This window comes from Chamaea fasciata, unplaced genomic scaffold (genome assembly GCF_029207755.1).
Source record: "Chamaea fasciata isolate MVZ Bird 193981 ecotype frontalis unplaced genomic scaffold, bChaFas1.0.hap1 SCAF_6, whole genome shotgun sequence".
In the NCBI taxonomy this organism is placed as follows: domain Eukaryota; kingdom Metazoa; phylum Chordata; class Aves; order Passeriformes; family Sylviidae; genus Chamaea; species Chamaea fasciata.
In genome coordinates, this window is record NW_027094091.1 from 40,023,861 (window position 1) to 40,041,034 (window position 17,174).

The window sequence follows — 17,174 nt, forward strand, 5'->3', positions numbered from 1 at the left end:
TACCAATTTATTTTTGACAGATTATGTTTGAGCTTCATAGAAGTAAAAAAAAAAAAAAGAAAAAAAAGAAAAGAAAAGAAGATGAAGATGAAGTTAAAAAAAATAAGGCAAGAATTAAAGAAAGCATTAGGAACTCCACAAAATGTTTATTTAATGGCTCAGGTTGTGTTACAGAATCACATTTTTTTCTCCTTTTAAGTAAAGAAATAATTCATTTTATATAATGATATTCTGTGGGAAAAATAGCCCTCATTTTTTCTTCTAAGAAAAGCAATTGGCTTTAGCAGTATTCTTCCAATTGAGCCTGGGATATCACACACCACATAGATTCTGAAAAAGCCCGGCGAGTATTGAAGCATCCAAAAGAGTGAACTTCTGATTATCTGGAAAGAGGTATGCAAACAAGTATTCTCCAGAGGTTCCTTGAAGAAAAAAGTTGATTCTACACCTGTAGCACTTCAGCACTTCAATGATAAAGCTTTTATTTATTTTAAAGACTTTCAGAAATTGTTATGACTATTCCTTAATGTGGAAGTCCTTCAGATAGTCATACATGGCATAGAGCGCTAAAAAATATCAGTCAGGCATCCACCATCTGCCGTCTGCTTTAGCACTCAAAAGTAATGAATGTCTGCTGTTCACAGCAGTCACAGTATGGCCTCAGACTGCAGGCAGACACAGTCACCTTTAAATCTTCTGTAGGGCACACAGTGCCAAACAAACTTGCTGGTACTGAAGGAAATGTTGGGAACAGGAACAACCAAAACATGGGTGACAATTGCTGATGAAACTGATTTGGTTCAGAAAATGCTTCCACTATGAGAAACTTTTCCAGCTGTAAGAGGATGAATGCAGAATCTCTCTCATCTACAACTAGACTAATTTAATGTATATTCCATGGAATTTGACAGCATCAAATGTTTGTTTTGAGACTAATTCACAGCTTTGACTTCAATTAACAATATGGTCTTGCTAGTTTCTTTGTGCAGGACTCACTTTTACTCTAAATTAACAACTCTATTTGAAGAGTTTCTGCTTTCAGTTGCATTGGATGCATCTTTTGGGAATGCCTTTATTTTAAATTGTTACGGTTTCCTGGTTTTATTTTTACAGAGAACTGTTCTGCATTCTTAAGTGTTTCATTCTCAGACTGTTATGTTTATTCATTAATGTTCTTAATGTCCCTTGCAATATAACTGTTGCACTTTTACTGTCCAATGTGCATCAAGCTCTCACTCATTTACCTCATTGCGAAGAAAACTTGGGCCTGTGACATTGTACTGATGCAAATCAATCTGGTCTTACCCTGTATACACTGGCATTAATTGATTGGCTTGGAATTTATTTAATTGCTTAAGTTATGCAATTATGACAGATCTTATGAAATGGCAGTAGCCTTAAACTGACCTGTCAGGAATAGAATTTCATTCTGGGGAAAAAAAAAAATCATGAAAAAAATTCCATTCACTCATATTAAAAGATATTTTATAGTGTGACATTCCAAAAAAATAAATCAAAAAACTGGTCACTACATTTGGCTGCATAATTGGTTAAGTCATAATAATTAAGTAGTCAACCCATGACAACTTTGTATATCTTTAATTCAGTGAGGATTTTTTGGGGTTTATTTCAGACAGTTATTTATTGAGTACAATAATTTTTATTTGAAATTTGCTTTTTTTGTCTCATAATATAATCCACTTTAAAGTACGAATGATAGAGTTTATCTTCCAGATAAAGGAAATAATAATTTACTATCATCTATTGGTAGTCAAGGATGATTAAACAAGTTACGTTTTCCATGAGATTTGCACTAGGCTGAGAGGGTTGAATGTCAAGTATAAAAGATGGAGTGAAAACAAACAAAGGCATGAAAAAGATTAGTATTTTTTCAATGGAAAAGATGCATGGAAGCTGGCAGACAGATTAGAGAGAGATCTAGCTGAGAGGACAACTACTGAAGCTACACAGAAATGCTGTCTGATTATGTATAACGAAATACTGATATGTGTAGGAATTCCCGTCTGTAAGACAGCACAGATTCATAGTTCAGAAATGACTGTGGGATGGGGATCAGTTCAGTCAAATATGATGGACTGTTAATTCTTGAGTACTGTGCTTATGCCATAGTATGCATATTTCATAAGTTTGTTATTTCAAAAGAGTTGTTTTACCACAATGAGCAAAAATTCCAGGATGTTCAGGTTTATATAGCAGGATATATAATAATTAATATGGCATAGAAAACATACATGCTTTAGAAGATCACTTTTGCCCTTTCATGATCGTGTATGTTCTTCAAACCAAAAATTAGCAGAAGAATATTTATAAGTAGGTATTTCTTGGCGTGAGAAGCTGTCAGAATTGATTCTAATAACTGAATAAGAAGGAATCTCAAGCAGAAGGTGATTGAATATTTTGTGTAGGTGGATAGAGACAGCTCTAAGTAATGCGTGTGTAGTGCAATAAATCATTCCTGGAGCAGAGGAACCATATTTCTCAACAATAGCTTGAAGCCATGTATGCAAAATAGTTGGTGTTCTAATGATGCTGGTAACATAAACCTTGCTCACTACTGGTGTACCTGTTCCTTCAGACAAGAATCTATTGTTTCCAGTACTCCACAGGAGCTTTTCTACCATCTTCAGTTAGTGAGCAAGCACCTTCCAGCCATTCTTCCCATTTTCTAGGGCTTCTCTGAAAGAAAGAGAAAAAATAAAAGTTGATTCCCAGATTTAATGTTTTCAGGGATTTCAGGTCACTATTTTTATGGGAAAAAATAGCTCTGTATGGATCTATGTGTAGGGAAAGCAGAGAATGAATCTAGTCTTACCAACATGAGTGGTTATACTGTCTGCATCTAAATATATAGACGAAAAAGGCTACACTTTCTCAGATATATTCTTAAGATGTCAGTTTTCTACAGTATCTCAAACATTTGTATGTGGGTTTTTATATGCTTCCCAGAATAGGAGCAAAGTAAAACACTTCAATTTTTTATATGACTGAGACTAGGAACACATGATGCATAATTCTAGTCTTCATTTCACTCAGAGGAAAGATAAGAATGCAGTAAGTTAATCTTTGTCTCTCATGTCTGTACCCTCAGGCATCTTGTATATCGAAGGCTTCAAGGAGATCTAAAGACACAAAAAGAAGTCCTGCTTTCTTGATGATTTAAAAAAATAATTAAAGTGTGACACTACTACTAAAGCCATATGTTACTGCATTGGAAATCTGGATGTATAGAGGCAAAAAAGTCTCAGAATGTCCAAGTATAGTCAAAACTATTGAAATACAATCTTAATCTTGTTGATAGTTTTCTTATTCAAAGAAGATAAAAGTGGAATATTGACATGAGGAGACTCACTCAATTGCAGCAGGAGCAAAAAAATCATTACTTTGTGAATAAATGCTGCCTTCTTTACAAATGACTATGTCAATTTAACAAAATCAAAAATTCACCTAAGGATTCAATGTGCATGTAATTCTGCTTTTTGGTAGCTGATTTCCTAAATTACTCCCTCTTTTGTTCTTTCATTCTTTCTTCACTCCCTCCCTCTCTCCTTGCTTTCTGTTCACTTGTCCTTTTTCTCATGTATTGGCATACTTTCATATGGTTATGTATAGAGGTTTCTTTGACATGTTAAAGGAGAAATGAGCTGAAGTTCTGTAAACAAATGCTGCAGGAAAGGAAGTGATTTACTCTTTGGTTCTTGCTTGTGTACATTTGCTTTAATTGTAAAGTTAAATTTGTTTAGACTGATTTCTTTCACTCTCTCATGAGGAATGATTCTTGTACAGGATATTTAGAAAATATGGCATACCATAACACATTGATTCAAAAGGATTACAAAACTTCCTGCAAGTACATATTAACCTGTTAAACAGGAAATAATACAAATGTTTCCAAATAATTCCACGCATCTTATAATATTATGTACTTCTATTATCCTATATTTTAAGCAACCACACATTCTAGAGAGTTGCAAGACACTTTTGGTGGATTTTGTCTTATTTTGGTGCTTAAAGTGGAAAAATATTTTCTTCATTTGTTGGTTTTTTTCTCCATGAGGTTCAATGAATCTGTAAAATAGCAGAGGCTCATGTGATGTCGACATTAAAAACACATCCTTTGCACATCTGTTTTCCAAAAAAGTAAACTAGTGATTTTCCAGGTATAGTCGCTATCCAGCCACAAAATATAAACATAAATCCTAAATGTAAACTTCCTTTTTGTTTTTAAATGCATATTTATAGACTTTTCTGTCAAAATTGTAAGTCCCAAATGACATATACCTTCTATAGCTCTGTATTAAAAATGTTTCTGTGGGAGGTGAAGGAGCTAGCTGTAAGTTTTTCAAAACAATTTCCGGTTTCATGATGACTACATCTTCAATTTCAATTTTCAAATGACTGTTGCATTGCTATCTCTCTACACAGTACATTTCTGCAACAACAGGAAGTAAGCGAAATCAGCAATCAGATAGATTGTCCTCTTATCAACAAAGCAGATTTCATTATGAGGCATCCTTGTTTATCTAATTTCTTTCTGTGCATACTGTCTGAATGCAGTGTCAACCTCCTCTCCTTTAGTATGTCTACAATTGCCTGTGGATAAATGCTTTTTGCAAGTAACAACTATTTTATACTTACATAGATGGCTCTGTGTGTGTGTGTAAATGTGTATATACATATACATATATATATATATATATATACTTTTGATCCTCCCCCTCTTTTAAAGAAGTTAGAGGTAGGAAAAAAAATAAAATTGTGTGGAAAGATCATAATATAAGGGGCTAAACATAATGGTAGCTAAAGTTTTACTTCCTTTAAACTAACAAGAATCAGCATGGTGTGCTGTTTTACCTTCAAGCTTCCTTCCCCCAACCCCAGCTCTCACTATCCAGTCATACTGTGGCCAGGGCTGAACAGGAGACAGCTCTCAGAGAAGGCAGGCCAGTATCTCAGTATTTTTATGATTCAAACCATTTCCATAGTGATAATATTGAGTCCCTAGGTCATTCAGTGGCTCATGAAAGACGGAGTTTATGTTGTTTTCTCAAAAGACCTTGGAGATCCAAATACTGTAACATTAAGTCACTCTGCCCTGAGACTGTGAACATAGTTTATGTTGGTTATCATGACTAGTTTTGCACAATAATTTCTAATGATGTGGATAATTGAAATAAAAATTGTTTGTTGTGAGTGCCTCAGTTAAAGGGGAATTTTGCTTCTTGAAAGAAAGTTTGAGTTTGACTTCTTCCCAAACCAGTTATTCACAGCCTAGGAAAATGGACTTGGCCTGCAGTGTGAGAGCTGCAAGGCAAGGTCACTGCTCTGATCCAGGAGGAGAGCAGCTTTAAGAGTGGCAGACAACCAAGGACTTGTCTGTTCTTGGGCTTGTATAGTACTCCTCCACTTTTTCATCAGCTCTCTTTCTTGCACATGTCCTAATAATGTTTTGTTGGTGCTGATAATAGCCAATATTCTCAATGAGGCACTTGAACATTAGTGAAGGGAAGAAATTTTCATTTTTCCCCCACTAAAAAAAAAGACAAAGAATTCTCCCTAGTGTAATACAAAATTTGGAAATGCACTGAGCATTTCAAATTAGAATTTCTATTCTCAGTGATTTTATAATTATGGGTTATTAGACACTCCAGATTTTCAAAGTCATTCCAAGAGAACTGTTTTTAAAACCTCCTACATCTAGGATTAAAAACTATTTGCTATCATTATTTAAAAATGAGAAGTTGACATCTGTTATCTGTCACAACTAACATCAGACCGATGTAAGAAAATATTATTACTGTTATGTCAATATACCTTGAACCAAAATTTCAGCAGAAGCCTATCGTGAGATCTAGAACCCTAAAAACTAATTCTAGTAAATTGCAAATATGTGAGTCTAGAATGAAGAAAGAACCACAAAAACCATTCTCTGATCTAGAAGTTACAAATCATTTTTTTTTTCTCTGTTATCTGTAAGGTAGCAGTAGATTTCTTTAACAAATGGATGTCCTTACCTGTTTTAAAGTGTGCAATTTGAAATAATTGGATTGTTCAAATTCAACAGTTAAACTCCTTTTACTTGAGTTTGGCTGAAATAGTGTTTGTTTGAACACATAAGCCTTCCTCTTTCATCTGCCTGTATTTTGAAGTTACTGCAATTTTACTTTCCTCCATTAAATATATTACTACACTTCCCTCTCAAAACAATAGCCAAAGATTATTTCAGCAGCTCCTAAGCTGCTGGTTTAGGCAGATGTATGTTCCCTTTTCTGTGACTTGGAGGCTATCATTCAACAGCTACTTGTTTCTGTAAAGAAGCTCCAAGGCCTTTTACAATATTGGATGGAGAAGAGCAGTTATTCCCAATAGCTTGGAGGTAATTTCTGGCCTAAGAAAGAGACCTGTATAATATGAAACTCCTAAAGTGAAACTGGTGAATGTATATTATGTATTACTATTGTAATGGAGTATGCTTATATTATTCATAGATATTAATGTCATAGGGTGTTACACAGAGTTAGCCCCCAAGAGATGTAGGAGGAAATTTTAATGACTCCTGAGAAATCAAGTAATTCAGGGAAAGTAAGCTCATTCAAGAAAAAATTATTGAATTTTCCTTTATAGTTGCATTATGTGACTGTAACTGTTTGGTTTGTAAATTAATTGTAGATATGGCAAACCTAACCTCTTATTTTAAGTGGTCAAAAAAGGTGTGTGTTTGTTTACTGACGTGGAGGATTTTTCCATTAGAGTGCTTGGTAAAAAAAAAAAATAATAATAAAAATTTGATTAACCCATGATTTCCATTTCAGTGTATCAGTACAGATATATGTTTGGTTTTTTGTTGTTGTAGTTTGTGCTTCCTTAACAATATTCTGTAAGGGTAATCTTTCACCTTAAAACATGTTGCATGCAAGATTTATTTGACAGTTACTACAGTGATCCCTCCTAATATGTAATGTCTCTTATTAGAACACCAGGAAATTTCTAGGGCTGCCTTTGCTACACTAAATTAAGGCATTTTTTGCTCACTCCACAGTTATTGTGTGTATCCTTTCTGTTTTAGAACCAAATTTTATCAGGAGCAGTAGCTCTTCTATTCATGCATGAGGTATCAATCATGCATAACCTGTGAGAATCAGCAAATATCCCTGAGGCATGCATCAGTCAGGTGTATGAAACACAAAAGTGGCTTTAGATACTTGTAGCTATGGTTTTTGTTTGGATGTCTGGTTGATATTTAAACACTAGGCTAGAATTACTTAGCTTTTCATTTAGTCCTAATTCTAGCTAGCAGTAGGTTGTCTTTCCAATCTCTCCTGGCATTTTGATATTTTTAAATAACAAAGCAAGTCTAGGTTTAAAAAAAAAAACAAAAACCAAAACAAAACCAAAAAAACAATAACAATGAAAACCACCCAAAAACAAAAAATTAAACAAACACAAAAAAACCCCACATGGATTTATTGTTTAAAAAAATGTATCTTCTCAGGCTTAACTTGCATATTCATCCAAAATAAGAAAATGTTTTACCTTAATAGAGATTATTTATCTATCAAAGAAGATGTTGAAAACACACAAGGAAATTTATTTTGCCCTAGTGAAACAGAAGTGACGCTTTAGGTGTAGCTTATTGGTTTAAACATCTGAGTAGCCATAATTGTCTAGAAAGTATTACATCATAAAATTTATTATGTCTTCACAGAAAAGCAATTGCACTGGAATCTCTGAACTGGCAAAGAGACTTCATTAGAAATAATAGACACTTTTCCCCAAAACTCTGGCTCTCCTGATTAATTTTTGCTGCTTCTACATATCGTTGCTGCTTCAGAGATATGAATTACTAGGACTTCATAGCAGATAGAATCAAGATTTTTATAGCTTATAATCAAAAATTTCTGTCTTGTGCAGGGTTGTATGGCTGTGCATAATAAATGCTGAATTCAATATATAAAGCTTCAAAATGATGCTTCAGTAGTAGCTTGGATTCATTAGTGTTAAGTAAGCATTTAAAAATATTATAAATATACTTGCAAACTTCTCAGTGTTCCTAAATGGTTTTATATGTAGACTTAATATTGTTGCTCACTGGGATATGGTGCTACTAGCAATTAAAGTATCTTGTAAGTCATGTTGGTGCAGAAATTGTATTTTATGCCCTAGAAATAGTAGCAGAGTGTTTCATTTAAGAACAGGCTTTCCTGAGCTAGGGATGCAGGAAAGCTATCAATTCTGAGAAAGTGGATCATGTCTGTATAACCCTTTCTTGACTTCTCCTGTCCTATTTATAGATTTTAGAGATGAAAAAAATTAAAAGCAGGATGATGGTTCCATATTATTTACTTAGTTCTACCTTTTACTTACAGGGAGCAGGGGGCAGTTTTAGTGGCTTTTTTTTTTTAATTTTTTTTTTTTTTTGGTTGTGTGGTTTTTGTGGGGTTTTGTTGTTGTTGTTTGTTTGATTTGGTTTGATTTTGGGTTTTCTCGCCTATTTTTTTTTTTTTTGGTAGCCTGGAAAATGTTTCCAAAAATTAAAATAATAGATTTACCTATAGCTGAAGTTATTCTTAATTATACTGACCTGGAAATAAAACTGAGCTGTTTAGGGGAAGCAAAACAGTCTAATTTCAGGTTGAAGAGATTATTCTGAATATTTTATCTATGAGTTAAACTCCAGTAGAGGCATAATGAATTCCTCTGTGTATTACAATGAAGGTTTTGGCTAATGAGACAGAATAAACTGATAATAAACTTGTGCCTTGAATAGTCTGCCTCATACCCTGTATAATTTAGTGAGAGTTATAAAAGAAGCTAGTGAAGGGAAAAAGTCAGGATCAACAATTAATCATTAGTAAATGCAGATAAGGGTGTAGCAGACAGTGTCTGTCTCAGTTGGGACTGCAGCATATTGCTTTCCTTGGTTATTTCACTGTCACTGGCCTAAACTTTATCAATGTTTACTCATCCACTAGAGAAATGCGCAGTTGTTTTTCGTAGGTCACAATGACCTTTAAGAGTTTGATATTCACAATATTCACTGTAGATCTTAATTAAATGGATGATCAGGGAGGTATTTAGGAGGAAAGATTTAAGAGAGAGAGGTTCGGTTTAAGTCATAATTCTATATTTGTGGCTAAGATTAGGTTCCCTTGGCTGTGAGACTATAATTGCATGAACAGTGTGTGGATTATGTAATTCATTTTATTGAGAATCCTAAATCTTAACTTCTGCGTCTCCAAGCAACTTATTCAGCTGTGGGTGAAAGACTGTTTCAAAATTAAAAGACAACCACAACCAGTTTTTACTTTGTTAACTTGTATGTGTACATAGGACACTTGCAAATTACAGCATCAAAATCTGCCTTTATCCCTGGCTGCGAGTTCTAGCCTGGATTCAACATTTTGCTATCTTTCCTATATCTGGTTTTATTTAAAAAAAAAAAAAAATCAAACACAACACTTATTTTTCAAGAATTTGATTTTTTTTTTCAAATGGAATATTTCACATGAAAATGTGATTCTATTTTTTAAACATTCACAGCTAGGTGAAACCCGAGATTTGCTATTGTAAATCTGTCATAATAGAGGACTTTTATCAGATGAAATCTTGCAGGTGAAAAACCCCCAAACATTAAAACCCATACTAAAAAGCAGTCTCTTAATTTATAGCTCTTAATATTTAACTTGAAATCTTCTCATATCACTCTGTGCCAGATGAAGAACTTCCTGTAGCTGGAAGCCATCTCCCTATGCACTTGTTTAACAAAAAGCTATCAGGTCACCCTCTGCTGAAAAGATAAATAGCGGAAAAGAACAGCCCAAATCCAAATCAATAGTATTGTGCAGGCCTCTGGCACAAGCTGTGTGGTGATCTCAAATCACAGTTGAAGTACCACCAGATAATGCTTTACACAATACCTTCACAACCCAGCTCATTTTTTAAAACACATCAGATCAGGCCATGATGATTACTATAAGTTTGAGAAACCAAAGAAATGCAGCATGGAATCTGAGAGGGTTTTGTTATCTTTTCACTGAAACCAACCAGTGATTGTGTGGATCAGAAGGTTCTTTGAGTTACATCCAGAATATTTCAGCCTTTTCTAAGGGAGTAAAAGATATAATGGTAAATAAATAAATTTTTTTAAAAAAAAAAAACACCCAAAAAGAAACAAACAAAAAACCACCAAAAACAAAACCAAAAACAACCAAAAAACCAAAACCTGAGATCAGGAAAAAAAAAATTAGAACTCTGTCTCCAGTTTTTCAGAGGGCTGCCATAACCTGTTCTGCTTCATTCATTTCTTCTTCACAATGACTAAGGAGGGAATCTATAGGAAGTACAAGGGCATTTCACCATATAAAAATATCTTGCCGCAATTTCTTAGTAGACTGTTCAGGAGGAGTTGATCTGAGTTGTGGGGGGTTGAAATTGTTAGAAGATTCAATTTTGAAGGAATAGCTTGATTTTTTGGTAGTTTTGTGTCAACGATTTTATACAGATTTTCCCTTATAATTCTGTGAATACTTCTGGAATGAGGGAATTAATGTGAATTTAGAGAATAAAAAAAATTCACATCAAACATAAAAAAAAGTGGGACCTTTTTACAATATGATGGTTTGGGATTTGAGATTTTTTTCTTTTTAACATAGGAAGGGAATCAGTGAAAACAAGCCCTTAGGTTACATTTTTTAAGATATGTCTTTGGAGTGAGTTTCTCCTACTTATTAGCCTGTGTTTCTTGTCAGAATGATCACTTCAGATACTTGCATTTCTATGTTTCTGCCAAAGGTCATTTCTTCCCCCTTCCTAATACAAAATTAAGTGAAATTAAATTTTTCATAGTTTTGCTTTCTCATGTGAGTTAAAGTATAAAGGTTATTAGACATTAGGCAAATGACTGCGCAACAATGATTGCCTTGTATTCTGACTGTTCTAATCTGTTGCTAAATACTGACGTTTTCATGTTGGGGGTATTAGTGTAAGAGTTCACAATGTTCTTAAGACACTGAAAGAAGGCGATATTATCTCTGTAACTCATTTTTCCACAGAGCTTGACAAAGGTTTCTGTCACAATGGAGTTCTCAGTGCAGTTTTTTTGGAGTGGTGAGATTTGGAGGGGTTTTAGTTCTTAAAAATATACTGGAAAATTCAGTTGATACTACGAGAATTGACAGAAATTAATAAACTCATCATGAAGGTAATCCTTAGTTGACTGGCAATCTCAGATGTCAGGTGAAGGGTATTGAAGTCTGTGGCTAGCTTTCAAAAGTTTTCAGGGGAAAATTAAGTGAAAATTGAAGTTCCCCAGAGACCCTTTTTATAGTATGGAATGGTTCCTGATATTTCATTTCATATTAAAAAAAAAAAATCCAGCGAATCCAAACTACTAAAACTATAAGATAGTATGTATTTTCTAAATTGTCTTTTTGGTTAACAGCCTTGACTGTTAGCTCCTTCTTCATTTATTGCTTTTTGGAGTCCTTATTGTTAAAGATATGAGCAAAAACCCCATTTATGAAGAGAATAAAAAAAGCTGTTCCTCTTAGGAGGCACCTTACCAAAATTTCCTTACACTGGTATAAATACACACAGTCCTACTGAAAATAATAGCTATTCTAGATTTAAACCAATCTAGAGTAATGCTCAGATTCTGTACCAGTTTGCCAAATTATTATGTTTACATAAATTCATGCATGGATTTTGATAGCAAAAGGCTTGAAAGTGGGAAAGAAGGCATCTGAAAACATATTAAGGAATGTGTATACACTGCATTATGGGAGCAGAAGTAGCACACAATGTGAACTGCTGCTAAAATTATCTTCCATCTTCCGTGGTCTGCTTTTCTTAATAGAAACATTGCACGGTGGTGGTAGCACAAGGGGAGGTTCAATAAATATTTTACTGTGTAAATATATTCAGGATTCTTTTGGGGTTTTTTTGTAAAGAACATAAATTGTAATGCCCAATGCAATGTAACAATTTGCTTTTAGACAGTGAGAGCACACACATACAGAGAAATACCACACAGTCATTTCAAACAGGGAGGTATTCTGCCAGAGACTGGCAGTTTTCAACTGATTACATTTTACAGAATAACTGCTTTTGTGTGCAAATAAAAATTTCAACATGATTAATAACTTATAAATATATTAATCACTATGTGCACACCTTGAAAGAACATGAGATTAGAATTATGAAACTGAGGTCCTGCTTTAAGCAAGTCATTAAATGTGTCTCATTTAAGTTCAAACCCAAAATTAAGCCTGTATTTATGTGTTTGTCAAGGTAAAGCTTAATATGACAAGTCCTCTTAGAGAGAGCAGAAGTGTGTTTGACTGCCACATACCAAAAAGGGAAGTTGCTAGAGTCAAAGCACAAAACTAGGAGAGAGAGAAGAGCAAAACTGGATCACTGAAAAGAGAAACCTGCCAGACTAAATAAGGTAGAGAGAGTGGTATGGATTATAGGAAAAAAAACAAACTGTCCTCAGAGAGACAGGGTACAATCCACAGGGAAGAATGTTGCAAAGACTTTAGAGATCATGGAATTAACTCTAAACTGAGCTTTGGAAGGCAGAAAAATGTGGCTGGTGTGCTGACATCCTGATTATTTTCCTCCCAACCTTCCTAAAATATTCAGCTCAAGTAGTGCTCATTTTTCATTTCCCTTTTTTTCCTATGCCAACCTTTCTCCCATTCTCTATGTGTCCTGCCCTTTCTATGCTTATTCCTTGGATTGTTTATATAATCTTTTCAGCTGTTTTTTACCCATGAATGCTTTCTGGACTGCTGAACATACATGATGTTTTTAAATGAGAGAAAGTTTCCTGCCCATGTTAAGAGGTTTGGCACTAGATGAACTTTAAGGTCTCTTCCAACTGTAACCATCCATTCTGTGATTCTGTGATTCTCGAAGGTTGAATGCAAAGATTATGCAAGATATTGTGACAAGTCACTGGTACTGGGCAGTAAAAATCCGAGGAAAGAAAGGAAAGCTGTACTATTTCTAAATGCAACCACTCTTTCTTAGACAAAATTACTGAAGGGATTTTGAAAAGCTGAAGGGCAACACATAACTTCCCAGAACAATATAGAAGACCTCGTTTAAACCCCCAAACACACAAACAAAACATTAGCCATATCTAAACAAAAATGTACCATCTGACTACAAAGAAAATTCTTAAGAGGGAAAAAGGATCAGTCAGAGCATGAGAAGTTCTTACTTTGGGTCTGTCAGAGTATTCCTTCACCAGAGATTTCTAACTATTATTTAAACTTTTGTATGTCATTTTCTTTCCCTTCTAATTGCAGATAACACAATTGCTTACCCCAGCATTTACATGGCAGTATCAGCACCAGAAAAGCCAGGTGTTAGTGATGTGAATTTTCTTGCTAGGTCATATTTACTTGGAATGATGTATAGTTTCAGAGGTCTAAGGCGAACTTTGAAAATAGATGCATATTCTATATCTGTGAATTCACTTTAAATCTGCCTGTCAAAGTATTTTGGCCTCAAATATATCTGGCCTGTTAGTACCTGCCAAAATTACTACATTTCTGCTTGTATTAAATACATCTTTTTATTCGCAACTGATTGAATGCTCTCTTTTCCCTCCAAATTTGCCCTTTCTATTCCTTCCTACTGCATTTATTTCATCAATGAAGAGAATGGACAAGGTATTTTTCTGAGCAAGAGCAAATAAGCCTCTAACTTGAGCTGGACCCACATCAAGAAACATCTGTAAGAACTCTGAGCCCTTGATTGTGATAAAATGATACATTGGCATCTCCAGCTTTAGCTAGAAGTGTTTCCCCAGTACCTGGAAGACTTGTAAGAATTGCCTCCTTTGGAATTTTTTCTCCCAGATTCTCATATTGTTTGGGATTTTTCAGAAAGTTAACAAACTCCACTATCTCTATTTTTTTTCCTTCTCACATTAAGCTATATCTTTGAATTTAACATCCATTTCATTCTTAAGGACTTTGGCTATGGTTTCACCCACACTAAAATGTGGGGTCATTCCCTATTCAAGTCTGAAACACCAAGGTTGTGTCTCTTATTTCTCCACCTGTAACTCTTGCTCCATTAGATTTCTTCCTATTGGGAAATTATTTTTCAAATTCTTATCAGGAATGGATGGGGGAGCTGGGGTTATTTAGCCTGGAGAAACAAGTGCTCAGAGGAGACCTAATCACTCTCAGCAACTAGGAGAAAGAAGGGTGTAGCCAGGTGGAGGTCAGCCTGTTCTACCAGCTAACAAGTGACCAGACAAGAGAAAATGGCCTCAAGTGGTGCAAGGGGTTGTTTAGGTTAGATACTTAGCAAAATTTCTTCATGGAAAGGGTTATAAAGCACTGGAATACTCTGCCCAGGGAAATGGTGGAGTTGATGCCTTAAGTTGATGCCACCATCCCAGGAAGTTTTCAAAAAAATCGTGTGGATATGGAACTTGAGGAAATGGTTTAGTGACGAGTGTGGTGGTGGTGCTTGATTAACGGTTGAACTTGATCTTAAAGGTCTTCTCCAACCTAAAAAATTCTGTGACTCTATGGCAGTGTAACCAAAACATGAGTAGCATGTTCAAGCAGGATGAACATTGTGCTTGTCCAGTTGCCCTCAGCAGGAGTCTCTGCAGCTCTGCCCAAGATCACAGGGACTGGCATACAGCAACTGGCAGACTGCACAACTGTCAGATGCAAAAGATTAGGAGGTCCCAGAACCCTGCCTGTACTGGCTTTATTCACAGAATTGTGAGAATTTTTCTAATAGCTTGTTGGGGGTTAGGTTTGTTCCTTCTTTCTCTAAAGAATTTTTTCCCCATAAGTTACCAAGGAGACAAAGTGTTGGATACTTGGGAGTACTTAACCGAAACAAAGAGGTGGACAAAGGTGGAAGGGGGAGATAATGCAGGTAAAAGACAAAGCTTGAGGCAGCTGTGGGCTCTTCTTTTTCCGGAGTTCGGGGAGAGAGAGAACGGCTGTTGCTGGCTGGAAGAGTTTCACTGTGGCCAAAGGGATCCAGTCCTGGGAAATCTACTATCACCGGTTCGGCCTGAATCCTGAGTTTTCTCTGTCACCCGCGGGAGCTGGGCCGGTTCTGCCTCGCCTTCGGCTTCTTTGGCGCTGCTCCTCTTGCTGCAGCGTGACCCTGCACCCCCTGCGCTGCCCGGACACCCTGCCATCCCAGCTACCAGCCCGGGACTTTTCCACTGTTTCAGCTTGGCTCTCTGAGGATCCTGCAGGGACACTGAAACCAAACTGCCCTGGGTTTTGTGAAACAAAACCATCAAGGTTCTTGGTACTGTTTTCGTTTGTTATTAATGCTGTAGTTGTTTGGGGGGGAAGGGGGGGGGTTGTGTTTGTTTGCTTTGTAATGCATACTAGTAAAGAACTGCTATTCCTATTTCCCAAATCTTTGCCTAAGAGCCTCTGATTGTAAATTTATAATTGAAAAAGAAAAAAAAAGGGGTGGAGGGGGGGTTTACACTCTCCATTCCAAAGGAAACTCCAGTTATTTTTTTTTATTACCTGGCAGATATCTGTCTTCCCAAACCAAGATATAGCTTCATGCTGTAAACTCCCTTTTTTGAACAAGCATGGGCAAAATATTGGGGTTTGCAGGTTTATATTAATTGAAAAACCAGTTCAATCAATGCATTAAAGAGTTTACCATACACACTTGTACCTGCACAGTAGTCCTCAGTGGGGATTTTGCTGGTCATTCCCAAGCTCAGAGAGCTGAATGTGAATGAAGGCATGAAAAGAAGTTCAGAGGGCCTTTTATAAAGTAATGATTATCACTTCTGATTTCCAACATGTAGAAGCTAAATGTTCTTATCTTGTTAGAATGGTCATGATAATTAATAACTGAGGCAGATTGTATTTTATCTGGTAAGTTTGTCTTAAACCTCTTGAACTATATGCATGTGTGTTCTTTTACATATATACTCATTCACATATCTAGTACTTTTCTTTTGTCGTTGTTGTTGAAATCCCACCAGATTAAACAGTAAAGCAAAAGACACTGGAATGGAGGCCCAGTCTCTCAGTACAGCTGATAAAATAGCAGCTCCTTGTGGTAAGACAAAGGAGAAAAAGTGAGGAGGTAAATCCTCATAAGGTGGGGTAAATCTTGTTTGCAGAGACACCAAATTTTCTGAACCTCTTGTAGTGTGGGTGCAATGATCAACCTTAAAAGGCATACACAGGTTGTTTAATAGTTTCGAAAAGGAAAATTATTTATTTGTTCACAGACTGGGATGCCCTTTTAATTCCCAAGTGTGAATGTTAATAGGCTTCCTTATTAAAAAACCTCATTAAATTCAAAATCCCACTGAAAATTAACTGTTCCATGACAATGCTGAGAAGAGAAGCTCATACAAAACCAGAAAATAAATTTTGGATATCCTGTTAATCCAGTGAGATTAGCTGTTGAACATGTTGTCTTGGACCTCCAATGACCACAGTAATAGGTTCATTTTAGCTTTATTTTCATCATTCTGCTAATGTGATGACATGAAAAAAAGCATCCTGATATACCTCTCTTTTGCAGTACTAATTAATTTGACTGTTTTGCTATTGATTTTTCATTTCTACTGTGTTTCAGTGTGCAACATCATTTCTGGTAATTACATTTTTAGAAGGTGGATGATATAGCAGAATATTTCATGATTATCAAAGTGCATGAAAACAAGGCTGAGATACAGAATGAGTAAAATACGATTAAAGCAAGAAAAAAACTCAGCAATATTAAACTCCATTAAAGGCTGAACACTGAACCAGCAATTTAATCACAGGTAAGCCTTTATTGCTTTTTTTGTCTTTGAAATTGTTTTCTACTGTCCCCCTTCCCTGATTACTTGATGGCCTCAAAGGAAGATCTTGGGTTCCACCAAGGCATATGGCTTTCCTGTGTGGTGCAGACAGACAGATTGTTCATGATACTCAGTTCTGTAGGGTGCGACAACTCCTTTACATCACAGAAATCACTTTCCTACAGAAAAGTGTGGAATTTGAAAGTAGTAATAGTTGCCTCACACTTGTGTGTTTCCACAGAGAAACTCTGTCTGGTTGTGAAAAGGAAAGCAGTGTTTGGGATGTAGAGGTTTTGCATAAAAGCTTCATGTTTGGCATTTTCCTCTCCGCACACATGCA

At 35.6% G+C, this 17,174-nt stretch overlaps 1 long non-coding RNA gene across 2 annotated transcripts in view; it reads left to right on the forward strand.

Moving 5' to 3' along the window:
* The window catches only part of LOC136290637 (uncharacterized), a 128,438-nt gene extending 111,679 nt beyond the window's left edge, over nt 1-16,759 (forward strand). Inside the window, exon 3 of one of the 2 annotated variants that reach the window (XR_010721267.1) lies at nt 16,627-16,759. This is a non-coding gene — a long non-coding RNA (uncharacterized lncRNA). Of the gene's footprint in view, nt 1-20; nt 1,519-16,626 lie in introns of those variants that run through there. The other variant, XR_010721266.1, reaches the window with a different exon arrangement.
* The last annotated feature ends 415 nt before the right edge of the window (nt 16,760-17,174 follow it).